The following is an 18,594-nucleotide window of genomic DNA, read 5'->3' on the forward strand; positions in this document are numbered from 1 at the left end:
TGCAGACGTGTGCCTGATAATTATGACTAGGACTTATCTCCCGATCCCTGCTGTGAAAACAAGATCCTGTGGACCCCTCAGGCCCTGTTATCCTCAACCCTATGGTAGGGTGAAACAGCCATGTCGGGAGACTCACTTTGTGGTGAACGAGGACCTTGACAACAGATCTCATTTGATCCTTAGAGTGGCCTGTGAGTTGGCAAGGTCATCCTCACTTTATGCCAGGGAACTCATTAAGAATAAGTGATTCCCTCAAGGTCCAAAAGCTAGAAGGTGAGAATGTGGCCAGGATCTCCGGCCTCCAGACTGTGACTCAGTGTAGGACTCAAGTCCGATGTGTTAAGCTTTAGGGAGTTGGGAGTTTTCTTTTATAACCTGCGACTCAGTTGCTGGCACCAGAGTCCCCCGGGCTCCCCAGCCTCTGTGAACCAGACCGTCTCCATGCAGCTTTCCCGAATATCCGAACATAAGGCCCTCCGTGTTGTCATGGAGACCTAGACACACCAGATACCCCGAGGGCCTCCTGTATCACCAGGGATCGAATTTTGCTCAGCACGACCGTGACTTGCCTGGCTCTGCACCAGTCACCCTCAGTCAGGAAGGATGTAAATGTATAAGAACACCTGTCCCAGTGGGCGAGGCCTCAGTGATGCACAGGCAGATGGGGAGAAGTTGGTGCTAGGGTGCCAGGGGCAGATTGAGGTGTTGTCCCCCTGCACATCACATCCCCAGCTCTGCTCCCGGCTCAGGCACGATGTGGTTCTCTTTGATTCTTTTCCTTTCTCCACACACTTTCTGTCTAGGGTGTGAGCTCCTAGAGGTCAAGGACAGCTCCTGGCTCACCTTCCTAACCTGCCAGTCCAGCTCAGCTCGGGCTGGGGGGCTCTGGAATTGCTGGCTACTAAATGGACTGCTTTATTTTACAAACTTATATTAAGCCTGATACCACTCTGGTCCTTTCTCATCCAGACCTAGGTGCCAACTTCTAGTGCCACAGAGCCAGAGCCTGGGCCAACCCAATCCAGGCTGTGACAGACAGGGCCCTGGTAGCAGCTGTCCCCTACCTTGGCACTGTCCCCTCTGCTGGATACTCGACCCCTCAGAGCCTGGGCTAAGCCCGCAGGCCCACCTGAAGCAGAGATGACTGTCCCTGTTAAGTTGGATGGTGGGCTCACTTAATTTCATTGCTATGCTTCATAGCTTACACCATGCCACAAAAATTGTATTCAATAGTAACAAAAGTTGTTTTTTCATCTACTCAAAAGTAACATCATCAAAACAAAAATGAACCTCCCTTTGATTATCCTCACAAACTTTTCCAACTGATGTTCTCAGGAGAGCTGGCTATGCCTGGGGTCATGCTCCCCGCTCCTGCTCTGTCATCTGCTCCCATGCGGCTCTGGTCACTCGTCTGGGGTCATTCTCACTGAGGTCGAGAAGGACCTATTTGGTCCATCCAATAGGAAGTTTATGCCCATGTCTTCCTTAAACCCCCTCTCCACCCTCCCTGGCACAGCCGACCTTCTGGAAAGCTCCTCTGTGCAGCCTGGGTGACATGACATTCTCTCACTTTTCCTCCTTCCTCTGCCATCCCTCCTCCTGTCTGTGCGGCAGGCTCCTCTTTCTTGGCTCATTTTCAAGGGCCCCTATTTCCTCTTCATTTCCCACCCTCCACGCTGTCCCTGGATGACCTCATTCAGCCACGTTTCCTGAAGCCTCCCTCGCCTTGCACCATGCCCACCATCCTGCTGCCTGAAGGTGCCTAAACATGGTACATCCTTAAATCAACGCATTGTTCTTTTGCCCAGACATGGATTCTCAGGAATTCCCTCTTTCAGAGAAAGCCATCTGCCTGTCCCCACGTTTGTCCCCGTAACTCACAGCAGGGCTTTTGCGTCTGTTGCTCTAGTTGTTTCTCAAAATCTGCCTCCCTCCATCTGCACATCCACCCCAAAGTCATGCCTCCCACATACATTATCTCAACCGGTCCTCTGCCCCCAGCTTTATCCTTCTTGTCCATCCTTCACCAACAGCCCTTGTGGCTTTTTTAAAAAAACTTTGTTTATTTTATTATTATTGCCTTTTGAATCTTTGGCTGTGCCTTGTAGCGTGTGGGATCTTAAGTTTCCCAACCAGGGACTGAAACCAAGTCCCCTGCATTGGTGGTGTGCAGTCTCAACTACTGGACCGCCAGAGAATCCCTCCCTTATGGTTTTTTAAAGCACAGGTCTGGTCACCATCCTTTTCTCTCCTGCTTTAAATACAATCTGATAACAATCCAGACACCTAAGGGTAGCCAGGGGACTCTTGAGCATCTGGGTTGGCTTTCTTTTTTGGCATCATCATTCATTCATTAATGGGCTTCCCTGATAGCTCAGTTGGTAAAGAATTCACCTGCGATGCAGGAGACCCAGGTTCAATTCCTGGGTAGGGAAGATCTGTTGGAGAAGGATAGGCTACACACTCAAGTATTCTGGCCTGGAGAATTCCATGGACTGTATCGTGGTCGCAAAGATGGAGCAACTTTCATTTTCACTTCTCATTCTTCCCGTCCTGGGGATGAGGTGCTGTCATTCCAAACACATCAGTTTCTGAAGGTATCTCGCCTTCTCTTTGCCTGCGGACAAGCCCACCCTGTTCCTCTGCCAGAATTGGCTTCCCCTGAGTCTGGCTAAGTCCTGTGTGTCTGTTACGATCCAACTCAGCCATTGACTCTTCTCAGAGGTTGTATTAACCACTCCTTTCCCAAGATCAGGTGAGAGAGTTCCTCTGTCCCCCTGAACATCTGTACCCACTATCATTCCAGCATCTGCGGATGGCTGTTGTACATTTGCTACCCTTGAGAGTAAACTCCAGGCTTTATTGTTTCTATAATCCAAGCACCTAGCAATGCCTGGCTTAGAAGAGTGTTCAGGAGATATTTGCTGGATAAATAAACACATGTTTATTTCTTCTTAATTGCTCAATGTTTAAGGAAAGGACAAACACATTTGTGCAAAAGGAGAACCTTAGACATAAAACCCTGAGTCTTCCAGCTGGAAATTCCCTGAAGGCACTGGAGCTAGGGATTGTCCTTTCTAAGAAAGCAGACCTGGAGCCTCTGAAGATAGCTCTGAAGGGAGGCTCTACATGTCCAGGGGCAGCTGAAGCCCAGGGCCTAGACTCTGGTCTCCTGAAGCTCACCTGTCAGGGCAGGGCTCTTGCTAATTACCAGAACCCTTAGGGTGACTGCCTCCCTAGGCTGGATCCTAAGTGGGGCAGACATGATGCTCCGAGTTTAAAACACAATGTCCTCTTTCTGCCCATTCAGAAAGACCCCTGAATCCTCCCTCGTAGTTGATTGGGATCATGCATCTGAATTCAGGCAGACAGAATGAGTGTGGAAGGGATGAAGGCCATCTCCAGAACTCTCTCTTTAAAAACATCTGGTGTGACCCTCTGATTGCCCTGGTGACCTCAGAGGCCATATCTCCCAGCCAGTGCCATTATCTGATGGAAGAGGGTTGCCCCCCATCTCAACTCCATTGCCAGACTCGGCACAATTGGTACATAAATCTTTATCTTTAAGGCCCTGAGATTGGCAGTTTATTTGTTACCTAAGTCTAACCTGGCCGGATTGGCACTAAATCAGCCCCTAACTTCCTGCAGAACAACACAACCTCCCATACTGTCAAGGAACCATCTCCTTCCAGCTGCTGAGCATGGAGATCAGGCGGGCTGGCATTCAGGTGGCCTGCACCCCTGAGACAAGCCCAGAGCTGGCACAGCATGTTTGGGATCCCGTCACACGGCCCTCCTGGGCCCCAACAACACCTCGGATGCCGATCACACCTCTCAGCTTGCTACTTTGGAGGAGAGGGGCCCCCTGGACCACACTGTGGCTCTCTCCTCCTCACAGTCCTGGTGCGTGGCAGCAAAGCCAGCCCAGCAGCTGTTCCTCTACCCATCCCCACCCTGCTGCGCATCCCTGTGAGTCTCCTGAAAACACCAGAGAGGAGACGGACACTCAGGCAGCTGGAGGCCCCACAGTCTGGTCTTGGCCTCGTTAAGTGTATTCAAAACAAAGGTCAGCTATTTGCATGGCAGGTTTGGGCTCGACTTCATCCCTCAGTTTAATTTCCCCTCTCAAAACAGAATGAAAGGCGCATGCTGCCCGGTGTACCCGGGTGAGACGGCAGAGGGCCAGCGCCAGAGGTGGCCATGTCAGTATTTCCTGCTGGGCTGCGGCCTGTGGGCCCCCACGTGCATCTGGGGCTGGAGGAAGCATTCGCCTGGGCAGGAGGAGGCCCCAGGCGCACAAGGCATCTCAGACGAAACTGGTCAAGCAATTACAGGCAGAAATGCTTCCTTGTCAAGGTGCACACCCGGCAGGCGGCCTGTGAATGGGCAGAGCCCGGCTCGGGGGCCCAGGCACGAGAGAGAGGAGGGAATCTGGCCACAGTCATTCCCAGGTCTGGGGCTCTTAATCAGGGAGCAGGCTCACCCCTGGGTGGGGTGATTGTGTGACTAGCATCTTTTAAATTACACGCAAGTGTGAAGAAAGATCTCTAGGATCTAAAAAGGCTTAATTTGTGGGTGGGGGCAGGTTAGCCCAAGGTCCAGGGTAGAGACGTTTAGGGGGAGGTCCTGGGTTCAATCTGAAGAGTCTCCCAGGAGTGTTAATCACTCAATCGTGTTCGACTCTTTGCAACCCATGGCTGTAGCCCACCAGGCTCCTCTGTCCATGGGATTCTCCAGGCAAGAATATTGGAGTGAATTGCCATACCCTCCTCCAGGGGATCCTAAGGGGCAGGTCCCAGGTTCAGTCTTAAGAGCCTCTCAGAGGTGGGGGTTTTACGTGGGAGGCTTGGCTCTGGCTGCTGGGGTGCTGGGAGGGGACCCATTCCTTCACCAGGGGCGTTGACCTCTGCACCATCCCAGGGATGCTGGGCTGGCAGAGACGACGGGAGGGGGAGGGGGCCCCCAGCTGGGGCGGGTGGAAGCCCATGTTTGCTTGCCTGAAGCCTCACAACTCCCAACTCCCCAAAGGCATGCACCACCACCAGCTTGCGTGGTGGCCCCATGTGCAGACACTGGGTTTCCACTCTTCCAGAACCAGACCTAGATTCAGAGAGCCTGGGCCCAGCACACCACTGGGGAAGCTGGTCCCCGACTCTGGTTCCCAGTACCTTCTCTCTGCACACGCCTCCCCTCTCCTGGGGAGAGTGAGGGTAGGGGAGGCCCTGCTCACAGAATCGCAGCGGAGGGGAAGAATGGGGTGAGCACATAACCCTGGGACACTCCTGAAGAGCCCAAGGGCTGCTTTGGATGCACAACCATTGGCCCTGCACCACCACTCCCCCACGCCCTGCCCCTACCTCCCTGTTCAGAGCCACATGCACTAGAGCTCAGTACACACAGGTAGATGCCAAGCCTAAGGAAAGAGCCCCCCAGCACCCTAAAGGGGGAGGAGGCCCACACTGACCGGCTCCGGGGAGAACAATGACCCTCCAGCCCAACTAACTCAGGGCTGAGATGATCCCTCAAAACTATTACAGGGTCAGCCTGGTGTGCCTGTAGCATCCAAGCCCCCTTGTGAGGAAGACCTTCTTCCTCATCCAGGACTCCTCCCTGGGAGAAAGAGGAGGGTCTGTTCCTGCTGCCCCCCAACTCTTGAGGGATAAGGTGCTGGCTCCCATGATGACTCACTTGCTCACCAGAAAGGGTATGGGCTCCCCCAGCAGGGGCCTCAGCCCGGGACCTCCACACACACGCTCCACGCTTGGGCTCCCCTTCACCTGGAGTGAGTGGAAGTCAGAAGTCGGCTTCCCTGCCTACTGGGCACTGGGGCCAAGCCCTCATTCTGGTCATCACCACTGAGCACCAGGTGTGCTGGGATGCAGGCGACATCACCTTGTCCTGGGTCTCTTTCTCTTCCCTTGGAGGAGTCAGAGGTGGGTTGCTAACTGGGATGAAAACAAAATGATGCAACTGCCCCAGCCCCTGACTTCCAGCTCCTGCCCCAAACCTCTGCCCCTAGAACGCTCATCTCCCAGCCTCTCTCCTTCTCTGGGCTCCTGATGCCCAAATGGAAAGTGTACCTTGGGCCTTCACTCTGCACCAAGCCTCGCTTATCTTAGTTTTGCTGCAGCCACTGAAAGAAGTGATTCTGCCCGTCTGGAATTTGACCAAAAGTTTTAGGTGCTGTTTATTTTATTTTTACATTTTCTCTGCCGTGGTTGCCTGCATGCATGCTAAGTCCCTTCAGCCATGTCCGACTCTGGACTGTAGCCCACCAAGGCTCCTCTGTCCATGGGATTCTTCAGACAAGAATACTGGAATGGGCTGGAGGATCAGACTGCTGCCCTCCACCAGGGGATTTTCCCAACCCAGGGACTGAACCCGCATCTCTTATGTCTTCTGCGTTGCCAGGAGGGTTCTTTACCACTACCACCACCTGGGAAGCCCCTTGCGGTTAGATTACCTTTATAATGATGGAAAAGGGAATGTCTTAACTTTAGAGTTGTATAAGAACCAGTCTGGTACTACAGAGCCTACCCATCCTTCCCCACTGGGAAATATGGGCTCCATCCCAGTCAGTGCCTGGCTTAAGGTCTGGTTCAGACTCTGGAAAACATGCACAGAGCTGGAACATTTCATGCTCAACGCTCCAGTCAGACCCCAGGAGCTGGGCAGGCCCCAGGTGTTCGGCACCTCTCGGACCCTGCCTCGCCAACTCGCCATTGAGCTGCTGGGTTCAAGGGTCTCCTTGCAAAGGTCCACACTCTTTGTTCTGTTTGGAGGAGCCACACCCCACTAGCTGCCTGAGTTTGAATGCTGGGTCTGCCCCCTCTCTGCTCTGCTAGCTCAGCCCCAGCTGACCACTCCAGGACTCATCCTGGGGCCCCCAGACAATGGAAAGGGAGCCAAGTGAGGTGTCAAGAGGGTTGTATTTGAACCCCAGCACCACTTCTTGGGCTTCCCTGATAGCTCAGTTGGTTAAGAACCACCTTCAATGCAGGAGACCCCGGTTTGATTCCTGGGTAGGGAAGATCCGCTGGAGAACGGATAGCCTACCCACTCCAATATTCTTGGGCTTCCCTTGCGGCTCAGCTGGTAAAGAATCTGCCTGCAAAGTGGGAAACCTGGGTTTGATCCCAGGATTGGGAAGATCCCCTGGAGAAGGGAAAGACTACCCACTCCAGTATCCTGGCCTGGAGAATTCCATGGAGTATATAGTCCGTGGGGTCTCAAAGAGTCAGACATGACTGAGCAACTTTCACTTTCATTTTGCCACCCCTCACGAGCCCCAGGAACTCAGGGATGCTGTGGGTTATTCATCTGGAAAGCAGCAATGGACAGCTCTGCCTGCCCCCAGGGCCACTGTGAGGACCAAACTGTAAACCTCGTGAGCCCTCTGTGGATGTGAAAGAGCCCCATCCCTGGATAATGACCAGATCTGAATTACAGGGAGGACAAGGATAGGACCCCAAGGTCAACAGGAAGCAGGCAGGTCTCCGGGATGATGATGGAGGAAGCGGCTGTGAACTACGGAGCTGTGTGGGTCTGTGTCTCATGGAGTCCCTGAGACCCTCTGTGCTGGGTGGCTGGGACCTTTCGGGGTGCTCTGTCACTCAGGGCCACTGGGGACAACACAGCGTAGTGGAAGGCAGGTCATTTTCAGCAGAACGTCTGTGTTCAAGGGGATCTCCTATCACAAACCCCAGAGCCTGCCCTGATAGACGGGCTTCTGCAGCAGCTCAGGGACGCCATGACAGACCAGGTCCAGGCCCAAGGGTGGCCTGGAGGCGGGGACCAGAGGGGACCAGGTTCAGCCCTGTTGGCCGGGCCGTGTCTCTATAATCTGGTGTCATGTCTGCCTGCTGGATACCAGAGCAGCATCTTGTCCCACAGACTTGCCTCGACATGAATAATTCATGAATAAATAATCAATCATTGTGAATGTCACAGTCCTTTGCTTTGTGTTGTCCATGCGGGACTGGGGCCCAGGGGCCACTGTCGAGGAGCCCATGGCACTGGTCCCTGAGACTCCTGCGCTCGCCGACCTGGGCTCTGTGTACCCCCAAACTCACTGCAGGATGGTGGTGCTCCGTGTCCTGGGATGTGCTCTGTGTCCCCAACTATTGACACGCTCTGTGTGCACACTGGTCCCAAGATCACAGGTGACTAATGACCCTTCCCTTCTTCCTATCATTAAGGCATGCAGAGGAGTGGGTGCCGGCTGTGAGGGCCCGAAGGCACGATTAATCCACAGGACGGTGGGGAGCCCGCGCTGCCTCCAGACAGGGGGCTGAGGAATGAGCCACGGCCCGTCCAGCCCGATCGGAAAATGTATGATTGCCTCGTTTGGGAGAGACGTGCTGCCAAGTCGGTTGGAACAGTCCCTGCCCATCTTTCTTATTTTCGTTTCCCTCTCTGCATCTTTAGTGTTTCTTCTGGAGCAAAATAATAAACGGCAGCCGGAACACCATCTTGGCAAGTGCAGCACAAAGGAATTCTCTGGGTGCTTCTGGGGAAGCTGGCCTGGTCCTGTGACTTGGCACCGATATCAGCAGGAGCTGGGGATGCCACTGGGAAACGCCTCCCTGGGGCTGCCTTGGCTCCCAGGACCCCCTGTCTCCACCAAGGCCCCACCGACTCAGACAACTTGGTTCTGGCTGAGTCTGGGGGGCTGGGCCCACTCCAGCCCTCCTGCAGGAGGCCTCCTCCCACCAGCCCTCCCTTCTCCGAGCTCACAGAGGCTAGCTGACAACCCAGGAATGGGCTGGCACATTCTACTCCCCCGTGAATGCTGCTCCTATGAGGGTGCGCTCCCTAAAGACAGGGCCCCCTCTGTTTCCTCCATGGAACTGACTGGGCACAGCTGCCTGGGTGTGAGTGCTGGGCCTGGCCCTCCTCTGCTTTGCCAGCTCAGCTTCTGGTGATTGCTCCAGGACTCACCCTCAGTGGGGAGTCAAGAGGTTTGTGTTTGAATCCCGGCCACCCCTCTGCAGGCTGGACACCTAGAGATAGAGCATAGGAAACACTCCCAGATCAAGGCAGCAAGCCCTTTCCAGCTTGGAACACACTCTGAGGCCAGACAGGTGCCCAGGGTGAAAAATGTGAGGAGGCCACCATCTCAGGTCTGGTCTCGAAAGCGTGGCCTCCTCATGGCTTTTCCAGCCCACACCCTGCTCCTGGGGGTGCAGTGTTCCTCAGCAGGGGCAGGTGTTTAGGACTTCAAGTGGACATAAGATGTGCCAGTCGTGGGGCCAGACTGGATCCAGGGCCCTGTTTCAAATCCTCTGACCAGCTCAAAAGCCAAGCAACTTCTAGAACATCCCCAGGCTAACGCCAGTCTCTCCCTGTCCTCAGCCACAGGATTAACCTAGGTATGGTTTTATGATTAGGTCCTTTCCTTTCAAACACCAAGGCCCCAGAGAACTGAGCACAGACATTGCTGTCACGTTTCACCCCTGCTCTGAAAGGGAATTTTCCTTCCACCTGCCTTGTCCAGCCAGGAGGGATCACCGCTCTCCTATTTATACCCCCTACTTCCAGCCATCACTGGTCACTCAGCAGGGCAAGTGTGACGATTGCCCAGCCCTGGTGCCAGGCTCGGGTGGCTTGTCCCAGTACTGCTGCTTACCTGCTGGCAGCTTCAGGGTCTGGACCCAAATGAGCAGCCTCTATCAGACCCTCGAGCCTGGGGGGAGAGGGGCGTCAGGGATGCGACAGCCCAGATTAGAAACCAGGGCAGTGACGTCTGACCCTAGGGGGCATGAAGCTCTGTAACAGAAGGCTTGAGGGTGTCATCTTTATCTCTAAAGGAAGAGAGGGACTTTTTCCACTGCCAGTTAAACCTGCCTGCTTTTCCTAGGTCTTAGCTCATCCAAAAACTTTGAGGGAGACACAGTCTGGCAGATTCCAGACCAGTGGGGGGACTGGCTCAGAGCAGGGCGGGGAGGGAGCCCCTGCATTAAAGGTTCAGTGGTGGTCACGGCAACCACAGCATGGCTTTCTAGGGCTGCAGTGCTTACTGCGGATGTGTTGGCATTGGCTTTTATAAGTGGGGAAAATGAACAGGAGAGGATGGAGATGAGGGCTTGCGTGGTGGCCTAAGCAGCCCCTACCCAAGGGCAGCTTGTATGTCTGTGGTATTGGCACCACCTTGGGGCTTGTAGATTGCAGAATCCCAGGCCCCGCCCCAGCACCACTGAGTCAGAATCTACTGTTTTCACAAGATCCCTCAGGAGGACTTGAATGCAAGTAGAGCTTGAGACTGGAAAAGGCAATGGCACCCCAATCCAGTACTCTTGCCTGGAAAATCTCATGGACGGAGGAGCCTGGGGGGCTGCTGTCTATGGGGTCACACAGAGTCGGACATGACTGAAGTGACTTAGCAGCAGCAGCAGCAGAGCTTGAGACACGTTAGCCTAAGATCAGCTGTTAGCAGGATCAGAGTTGGCCTGAGGACCCCGGCATTCTGATGTTCCTACAGTGCTTGCCAGTGCACTGTGATTGCCCTGGATGGCCCTGAGGGGTGGGGCAAAGGTGTCTGGAGAAAATCCATATTCCATAATTACAGGGCTTCCTGCACGCTAAGCCACTTCAGTTGTGTCCAACTCTTTGCAACCCCATGACAGTAGCCTGCTAGGCTCCTCGTCCCTGGGATTCTCTAGGCAAGAATACTGGAGTGGGTTGCCATTTCCTCCTCCAGGGGATCTTCTGGACTCAGGGATCGAACTCATATCTCTTAGTTGCCTGCGCTGGCAGGCAGATTATTCACCACGAGTGCCACCTGGGAAGCTTAATACACGACCTAAAAAGACAAATGTCTCAGAATGCTTTTGTGATGATAGATTTCCAGAAAAAATGCCACTGATTCCTTTTCTGGGCACAATTTCTGGTGCAAAAAGCAATCTCCCTTCCTCGGAAAGGTGGTATCCAGCATATGCGTTAGAGGAACGATAAATGATATTAAAAGAACAAGGCTCCCATTTCTGTCCCTGCTCATGTGCACCTTTGCTTTGAGACATTTTGGCTGTTTTGATGTAGTAATTCTTTTTGAAAAGGCGCACATGATTCAGAGACTTTTCTCATGGGACTAATTGACTAGGCATTTGTGCTATTGCTCTTGGTGTAAATCATTATAATGGTGATAATGAAAAATAAAAAAGATATTGGAAATGACAGTTGGCAGCATAATATCAGCATAAACGGAGGGAAGAAGGGAGGCGTGTGTAAGTTAGGGGCTCGTAAACATCAGGATTGACGAGGCAGCTGTGGCAGCGGGTATGGTTTGATGTCCTGGAGGACCATTACCCAGAGTAATTGGGACAAGTAACCATCTCTGGTTCCTTCTGACTCCCTGCGCTGGGTGGCTCCACCGAGGATGGCGACACTACAGTCTGGAGCCTGCTTTCCCACCGTCCTGCAGACATGCACTCGCAGACTTGGGAGCTAGACTTCACAGTTACCTCCCTTCTCCAAGCGGGCCTCCCGCTCTCTCGCAGACTGCCTCTGGCACGCCTCATTATTCCGAATCTTGCAGAACTGACTAATTCGACGAGATTTCTCTTCACAGCAAATGGTGTTCATCAGTGACCCAAGTTGATGGATGAATCCTCCTCGGTGCCTGGAGCCAGACCAGCAGCTAGAGTTGCACAGAAGAAAGACGAATACGCGCTCTCTATTTGGCTGCCAAAAATGCTCTTGCAATTTGCTTTCTTCTAGACAAGAGTCTATTCAAAAGTCTATTTGGAAACATTAGGGAACGGCCGTCACATGGCCGGCAGATCATGCTGCCTGTGACAGGATATTATCTTCCTTGGGAGAGACTCGACTGCTTTTTTATTTCAGTGAGTAAGTAGTGTCTGGGCTGATGGCTGCAGAATTGCTCCGAGGGCTGGGGACATTAAAATCCCTGTCCAGAGTGAATACACAACCAACAGCCTCTTCAGCGGCAGGATTTGTGGTGCCTTCACTGGCGTTGGCATGAGCCCGCGGCTCTCTCGTCTCCATCTCTGGGGGAGGGCTCCTCTTTATCCAGAACCCCTCCCTGGGAAATTAAGAGGCAGCCGGCTTCCTCTTCTGGGGCTCCACCATCATGGGTCAGGGCTCTGCCCCCCCTTTCCCTCCCAAGCAACCCCCCGGGCATGCCTTGGATGAACACATGTCCTGCCCTTTCCTTGTCAGGTCTTATCAACAGTACTAACTGCCTCTTGCGCCATAATGCATGACTCGGTGCAAGATCCTGAAACCAGGCGAGGATGGGGCAAGGTTCTGGCTTTTGGGGAAAGTAGTGCTGGCAAGAGAAAAGCACACAGTAAGGATACATTACGATGGCCAAAGTGTTTGTTTGGGCTTCTCATAAGATCTTATGGAGCCCCTGAACGAACTCTTGAGAGTCCCTTGGACTGCAAGGAGATACAACCAGTCCATCCTAAAGGAAATCAGTCCTGAGTATTCACTGGAAGGACTGATGTTGAAGCTGAAAACTCCAATACTTTGGCCACCTTATGCGAAAAGCTGACTCATTTCAAAAGACCCTGATGCTGGGAAAGATTGAAGGTGGGAGAAGGGGACGACAGAGGATGAGATGCCATCATTGGTTGGATGGCATCACTGACTCAATGGACATGAGTTTGAGTAAACTCTGGGAATTGTTGATGGGCAAGGAAGCCTGGCATGCTGCAATCCATGGGGTTGCAAAGAATCAGACACGACTGAGTGACTGAACTGAACGAACTTTACAGCTATCCCAATAGAGAGACACAAGCACCCCTGGGCTCAAGGGAGGCAGTGGCTGGTCTGGGCTGGAGCTGGCAGGGTGGGTCCGGGTGGCCCTGAAGCTCACCTTCCTGGGGCTTCATTCATTTCAGAGGACAGGCTGTGTTTGAACAAGGACAGTGAGGAAGGGTATGTGGGAGAGGAAAGAAATGCCAAGGATGGGGTCGCAGCTCTGTCTGCCATGCATCTGGCCTGCTAAGCTCACCCCAGAGGTGGGTTGTAACAACCTCTCTCCCATGGAGAGGTCCCTAAACAGTCTTCGCCTCAGCTTTGGGAGCTGAGGGCCCACACTGCTCACTGGGGTTTTCACCATGATCAGTGTTGGGGAGGGGAGAAGTGTTTTGGGTCACTCGGAAGAGACTTCTGTCCCCTGGTCCTGTCACTGACCCTTTGTGTTGGCCACTCTCCTGCTTACCTCTCTCCCAAGGGCGTGGCTTACCTTAGCCCTCAGAACCTCCTCTGCCTCTGTTTTGGGGGCTGCGGTCCAATGTGCGGACTTCCCAGGTGGTCCTAGTGATAAAGAACCTGCCTGCCAGTGCAGGAGACATAAGAGACAGGGGTTCAATCCCTGGGTCTGGAAGAGCCCCTGGAGGAGGGCATGCAACCCACTGCGGTCTTCTTGCCTAGAGAATCCCATGGACAGAGGAGCCTGGTGGGCTACAGTCCATGGGGCTGCAGAGTCAGACATGACTGAGCACATCTATCTTGATGCTCTTGCTTCAGATTTTCACTCTTTATTCTATGTCTGTATTTTTAATTTAATTTAATTAAAAAGGAAAAAGCCTACCCAGACCAGAGGGCAGCCTGTTGCGAGGTTGTGTGTTTTATCACCACCCGAGCATGCAAACGAGGCAGGCTCTGTTGACAAGTTCACATCTCCAGTGCAGAGCTGGCTGTTTGAACAGCTTGTGTGCAGTAATTGAAACATGGATTTTTTTGTTGCCTTTCTGTTTATTTTTAGATTAGCCAAGCAGGGACACTTGGCTTCTAGGCTGTCACTTCCACCCCGTCGGGCAGCCTGGGACCCTTGGCCCCATGCCCCCCAGCAGCAAAGACCACCATGTTCCCTCCCCCTCCCTTGGGTTTGTCCCGTGTCTAACTCTGGGTTTGACCTTCACAGTGACCCTCAGGGTACAAGGCTGAGAAGCTGATGGATGCAGGCTCTCTGCTGGCTGTTCCTTAAGCCCCAGGTCCCTGAAGACTGTATCCCTACAATGTTGGACTCTCACAGTCACTCTGGGTCAGCCACCCCCTTGGACAATGGTGTTACCTGAGGATAGAGTGTCAGGGCAGAGATGGAACTGTAATCCAGTCCTGCCATTCCTTGGGCAAGGTGGCTCCAACGAGGGGAGGGTTACAGGACTCAGAAAGGAGTTTCTGAAGAGTCTCTCAGGGTTTAGTTTTCTATCTGGACTACTTAAAAAAATGATGCTTGCTTCCACCTGGCTAGATGAGTTAGGCTACGATGATAAACAGCCCCCAGTCTCAGTGGTCTTCCCTGGTGGATCAGTCGGTAAAGAGTCTGCCTGCAATGTGGGAGACCCAAGTTCAATCCCTGGCTCAGGAAGATCCCCTGGAGAAGGAAATGGTAGTTCACTCCACTATTCCTGCCTGGAGAATTCCACGGACAGAAGAGCCTGGTGGGCTATCGTCCATGGGGTCACAAAGAGTTGGACACGACTTGAATATACTTAACCGTCAGTCTCAGTGGTTTAACTACAATTACGTGCTTTTCATTCATACTACCTGTTCACCACTGGTCACTTGGGGACCTTGCTCCCTGTCTTTCTTCTTCAAGACAAAGGCAGAGTGTTGCCCCTTGCCTGGGCGCTGCTGGCTGTGGTTGCAGAGCAAAAGAGGGTTTGGGGGATCACACACACTGGTTCTTAAAACTGTCCCTTAGAAGGGACACATGTCCTTCCTGCTCTCATGTTATTGGCCAAAGCAAGCCACATGGCCATGTTTAACTTTAAGTAGGTAGAGGAGTGCAATCTATTATGTGCTTAGTAGAAGAACTGGTTTTGAGGGAAAGACAGCCAAGGAGGTGTGTGTGTGTGTGTCTGTGTGTGTGCTTATAGAGTGCCTGGGCTAAGCTAAGCTTTCCTCCTCTGAACCCTGCAGCATCCCTGAATCCCTCCATCTTACCAACAGCCACATTTGCTTCACACGCTATGATTTTTGTCTTCCCATCCCAGGAGACTGGCAGCTCCCTGAGTGAAAAGCCTGCCTCCTCCTCATCTCACTGACCCAGGCACCCTCCTCGAGGGCTGGGTGCAACAGAAGGGCTCACTGATATTTACTGGGCTGAACTGTCTCAAGGGTTGTGTTCTGAGCAAAGAGGACATAAAATTGACAAGGGTCCTGAGACCACTTTCTTCTTCCAATGGTGTATCCCTGCTGCATGGCATGAGGCCTTACTCTGTGCCACCTCTTCCCATAAGACTTCCTGGGCCATCCAAGTGGCATGGATAGTGCTCTGGGATCTCCCCTACACTCAGCCCTGCTCTTATTACAGATTTTGCAAAATGATAGTTGTGTAAAAGGCTGACTAAACAGGCTGAACTCAGTGGGATATCAGCAGCAAACAGATTATTTTTTCTCCCACTACTTCCCTTCAAACCTACCCTGTTGAACCCAAACAGCTTTTTTTTTTTTTTTTTTGATCACTTTTGGGAGCTACTTCTATTATTATTACTATTGCTGCAGATACTTCTATTACTGAGAGCTATTGCTTACTGAGCATCAGGGCTGCATGCATCAGCTCTCTTAAACCTCTGAGGAGGGTACATTTACTAAACTGAAACATGGAGAGGTTCAAGTAGGGTGTGTGGTCACAGACCTAGTCATTGGCAAGGTCAGCTCTAAAAACAATCTTATGCTTATCTTCTTCTTGGCCGCCTAATGCAAAGCGTCGACTCATTGGAAAAGACCCTGATGCTGGGAATGGTTGAAGGCTGGAGGAGAAAGGGGACCACAGAGGATGAGATGGTAGGATGGCATCACCAACTCCATAGACATGAGCTTGAGCAAACTCCAAGAGATGGTGAAGGACAGGGAAGCCTGGCGTGCTGTAGTCCATGGGATCACAAAGAGTTGGAAATAATTTAGTGGCTGAACAACAACAACAGAAGCTTCTCCTTTGCCAAGTTTGACGTCTTATTGGAACTTTGGTCTCATGTCCAGTTCCAAGTTTCTCCCCTGGGCCTAGTCCTCACTCACCCAGTCTCAGGATTCAGTAATAGGAGCAGGGGTGGGGGGCAGGGTGGGCATGTTGACACTCCCCAGGTACTGCCTCTTTGTCACTGACTAACTCCTGCTCCTGGCTTCCCCAGAGTGCCCAGGACAAAGGCTGAGACAAAGGCATGGTGTGCCCAGAGCATGGCAAAACTGTGGAGGCGGCTTCTTGGGGGGCAGAGACCCAGTGGGCACCGTTATGCGTTCTTTGGCAGGAGTAGACTGGATGATCTGACTGTACTCAGCGAGGTCCCTGAAGAGCTCTGCTGGCTCACCTTCCATTGGGCTGTCCTCCTGGGTGGGCTCTCCCAGGATGGCTTGAGCCTGACTCCCTCATGCAGTGTCCACCTGGAGAGCGTGGCCATGAGGTTACCCTGACCGGCCACCTCTGGTCTTGCAGGGTCCGGCATGGTTCTGGTGCCTGGTCACATTCTCCCAAATGCCCCAGGCTCAGGACAGTGCCAGGTCACATGAAGGAAAGGCTTGGGCGGATGGCTGGTGGCGATGTCTCCCCAGGAGTGGAGGAACATCTTCACCACTCCTCCCTTGGAAAACGCTCTTCTCGGGAAGGATGTTCCCTTCCTGAGAAAAGTCATCAGAAGACTTCTAATTCCTGGGCTGGGGGAGGTGGAGGTGATCCTGGGGCTACCCAACTCCTCTTTCAATGTGTGGTCCTGAGTACCTTTCATGCTCAGTTTTGTGCCTCATCTGAGACTCCAAGACATAGGAACCATCAAATCGAACATCCTACAATAACTGATTCAGTTCTTCTCCAGCTCAGTTCTTGTCTCCAAAAGGAAGCCTTCCTCATGATGCCAGGTTTCTCTGAGGGCTCACCCTTCGGCCTTGCTTCCTTCCAGCCCTCGTTCTGCAGGGTCCTCTGTGCCTGGTCAACATATTGAGCTCTGAAAACTTAGTTATCTGCCACATCCCATCAGCAGCCTGGGTGGAATCCCTACTTACACCCATCAGTCACATCCTTTGCTGCCAGTCACATCCGCGCAGACCCCAGCTGCATGGGGCTCAGTCTAAGGGTTTACTGAGGGCAAAAGAGTGGGCATCTTGAGGACAATTGGGGACAACAGGGTCAGGGCCACTGAATGGAGCTGTCTGCGGGCCAGATCTCAGCTGCAGCAGCCCCAGGAGAGGGAGTGAGACGACCATCTGGCTCTGGCTCTGCCCAGCCCAGTCTGCAGGCACAAGCAGTCTATTTACAGAGGGCTGGCTGCAGCGGCACCCAGGGTGGGGCGGATACTCCACTGTCTGGAGTTCAACAAAGGATGCTGCAGAGGTCTGGGCTTGGATAGGGAAGGGGCGAGGGCGGGGAGATCTTTTTGCCTGAGGTTGGGGGAACTCTGGTGTCAGATACCAGCCTGGCACCATCAGAATGGACTTCTGGAGCTAGAATAAAAGCAGCTCAGTATTGCTTATGCCAGAAAAAAGGACTGACCTGGCATCCACTCCCTGGCTGCCCAGAAAAAGACCTATGCCCAGAAGTGTGTTCACCTGAGGCTGCCAGCCACTGGAAGTGCCTAGTAACTCACACCATGAAGTAGAGACAGATGGCAACACCTCTGGTTCTTTCCTGGGGATCACTCTCTACACCTTTGAGCCTCTGTTGGGGACCTCTTGACCTGGGGACCCCTCTCTGCTGCTGAGCCTTCCTCACCCAGCTGCAAGGAGACAGCAGGGTGGAGCGACAAGGAGCATTGATTGAGCTCCTGCAGCATGCCTGTCACTCTGCAAGCCACTTTAGCCGAGTCCTAGCGCTGCCTTTGTTTTGGGGAGGCGGAAACAGACTCCAATATTAGGTGATTTGCTCAGGGCCACAAAGGGAGGAAGTGATGCCAAGATAAAGGTTCTTGTATTTGGCTTTGAGGCTGGTGCTCTCTCCACATCCCCTCACTTCTGGAATTACTTTCCCTGCCAGCCTGGCCCTGCAGATCCTCTGCCTCAAACTCACGATACTTCTTCTATGTCCAGCTCCCTTGATTGACAGCCATGGGCCACCCCTGACCCCACCTATTTCTTCCCATCTCCACTCTGGCCGCCCTGGGCTGAGCCACCATCGTCTTTCACCTGGGTTTCTGCCCGACCCTCCTAGCTCAACTGCCTCCTTTGCCCCTTGCTTCATTCAGCGTATCCTCCACACAGCTGCTGGAGTGATCTTGATGAAACCCAAGCCAGACCATCTTTCTCTTCTGCTCAAGTTCCTGCAATGGCCTGCATCTTACCTTGAGAAAAAGTCAGACCTTTATAAGGTCTGTGAAGCCTGGGGTCCACTTCCTTCTTTTACTTTATCTTCCTCCCCACCGTACCCCCAATGGCTCTGCTCTAGGGCCCTGGCCTCCTTTCTGCTCTTCCAACACCTTAGCCCCCGCCTGCCCCAGGATCTTTGCACTTGCTACCTCTTGCCCACTAGCCCCATTGTTGGGGCTCTGCTTCCCTTCTGGTCTCTTCTTAAATATTACCTTCTCTGTGAGACTTTCTCTAACCATCTTATTTTAATTCACCAAGCTCTTTCCCTGTTTTATTTTTTGATAGCTCTTATTGATTTCTTTTAGACTACATAATTTACTTAGATTTCTC

General features: G+C 52.8%; 1 protein-coding gene across 7 annotated transcripts in view; it reads right to left on the minus strand.

Moving 5' to 3' along the window:
- Positions 1–18,594, minus strand: part of KLHL29 (kelch like family member 29) — a 240,826-nt gene that overhangs the window by 147,870 nt on the left and 74,362 nt on the right. The gene's annotated exons all lie outside the window — the stretch shown is intronic.

The sequence above is a fragment of the Budorcas taxicolor genome, chromosome 11 (assembly GCF_023091745.1).
Source record: "Budorcas taxicolor isolate Tak-1 chromosome 11, Takin1.1, whole genome shotgun sequence".
In the NCBI taxonomy this organism is placed as follows: Eukaryota; Metazoa; Chordata; class Mammalia; order Artiodactyla; family Bovidae; genus Budorcas; species Budorcas taxicolor.